Raw genomic sequence first — 2,007 nt, 5'->3', positions numbered from 1 at the left:
GGGAAGCTTCACAAGTGGTAAAGCAGTGCTGAAGATATCTTTCTGTCTTTCTCTCCCTGTCTCTCTCCTCCTCCCTCTCAATTTCTCTCTGTTCTATCAGATAAAATAAATAATTTATTTAAAAGAGAGTGTGGGAAGAGAGAGAGAGGGAGGGAGGGAGAGAAAGACACCTGCAACACTGCTTTATAACTCATGAAACTTCCCCCTTGCAAGTTGGGGGGCATGGGCTTGAACCCAGATCCTTGTGTATGGTAATGGATGCACTCAACCAGGGAGGACACCACCTGGCCCCACCCACTACCTCTTCAATAACGAAGAATCTAACCAGGTGAAGAGATGGCCTTTTTTTTTTTTTTTTTTACAGTAAGGTCTATTTGAGCAGGGGGTATGCCAATCTTGTCTTTATCGTTCCAGTTTTAGTATATGTGCTGCCGACGCGAGCACAGTAAGGTCTATTTGCATGTGGCCTCCAGCCCTAGGTAAACTGTGTGTGGGAGGGGAGGGGTGCGTGACAGCAGTCCAACCCACATCCCTGAATCCTTCCTCATGACCCCCACCCGTTTCGCGCCATTCCCACCCAAATCACCTAGTCATCAGATGCAGCCCATCTGCTGTGCAGTGAACTGAGCCAATGCATCACGCCCCATATTGTAGGAGCTAAGGCGATAAAGGCCCAGCCCAGAGCAGTCCTGGCATATTAGCCCCATCCGTCACCTCCTCCCAGCTTCTCAGCGGAGATAGATGGGAGCTGCTTCTGAGACTGATGAATGTTACCTGAGTCTTAACTACTTTTGTTCTCTCTTGACACAAGACTGGAGTTATTTAAATGAGCTGGAGCCTCTTCCCTTCCAAGCAGAGCATGTAGCATATAGGCTAGAGGCCAGGAGAGGGACAAATGCAGAAACAGAGTTTAACTACAACTCAGACCATCTGGGAAGGCTGTAAAGAGGAAGTGGCATTTGATTGTCTCTTGCCTTAGACCTTGAGAGTCATGAAACTGCTGGGTGTCTACACTGGCAAGAAAAGCTGAAGCCTCCCACCTCTTGGGTGTAGTCCTGCCTTTCCTCATCTCTTCTCTGCTCTTGGAGGTGCTGAGCTCAATCTTCCTTTCCTTCTTCCCACATCCCCACAAACTAGCAGTGCCTGCTTCAGGACGGTTGAGTGAGGGGACCACACTTCTACCCCTTTTTGAGTGAAGGCAGCCTGGAGAAATCACTAATTGACTCAGGGCTTGATATCCACATTTGTAAAATGTGTAAAATTTGCAACTGCCTGCATGTGTCCATGTGTCAATAACTGTACTGTAAATCATTAATCTCCCAGTAAAATGATTTAAAAAATAATCCAAACATGCATCCAGAGTGCTCTGACTTCATGTCACTTAATATTTATGCCAATGCTCCTCTGAGAGTATTTTATTATTATTATTTAGCATTTCCAGTGTTTTCCATGTATCACTTATGCACTGCTCTCCAACAACCCATCCTATCATTGTGTCTCCACAAGAAAGTTTTATTTTATTTTATTGGGAAGTTGATAGTTTACAGTATCAACTTGGTTGTTGACACACAGGTACAATCTCTCATCTCCCTGTGATAGGTGTGTGCAAAACATTTTAACTCTCAACCTAGATATCCCTCCACCATCATGTGCTAGTACTGCAAAGTCCCACTCCCACCAAATTCCTCCTTGTCCTCTCTTCCCAGAATCCTTTGCTTTGGTACAATACACCAAACCCAGTTCAAGTTTTACTTTGTGTTTTCCTTCTCTGTCCTTTCTTAAATTCTGCCTTGAGTGAGGTCATCCAATAGTCCCCCTTCTTTTTTTTTTTTTTTTTTTTTTTTGGCTTATCTCACTTAGCATGATTCCTTCAAGCTCCATCCTAGATAAAGAGAAGAAGATGAAAGAAGAGTATTTTACTACCCTCATTTGAAGGAAACTGAAGCTCAGTTTAAGGTAAACAGTTGTGAATTCAAAGCTTGTTTAAGCTTTCCATTACACTTCAAA

At 43.9% G+C, this 2,007-nt stretch overlaps 1 non-coding gene across 1 annotated transcript; it reads right to left on the bottom strand.

The window, feature by feature from the left end:
- Nucleotides 1–335: 335 nt before the first annotated feature.
- Nucleotides 336–444, bottom strand: LOC132540583 (U6 spliceosomal RNA). The gene has a single exon (XR_009551779.1). It is a non-coding gene; the product is annotated as a U6 spliceosomal RNA (small nuclear RNA).
- Between the last annotated feature and the right edge of the window lie 1,563 nt (nucleotides 445–2,007).

This window comes from Erinaceus europaeus, chromosome 9 (assembly GCF_950295315.1).
Source record: "Erinaceus europaeus chromosome 9, mEriEur2.1, whole genome shotgun sequence".
Lineage (NCBI taxonomy): Eukaryota > Metazoa > Chordata > Mammalia > Eulipotyphla > Erinaceidae > Erinaceus > Erinaceus europaeus.
Note: the sequence above shows the minus strand (reverse complement) of the source record. Positions and strands in the feature narration are given on the sequence as shown.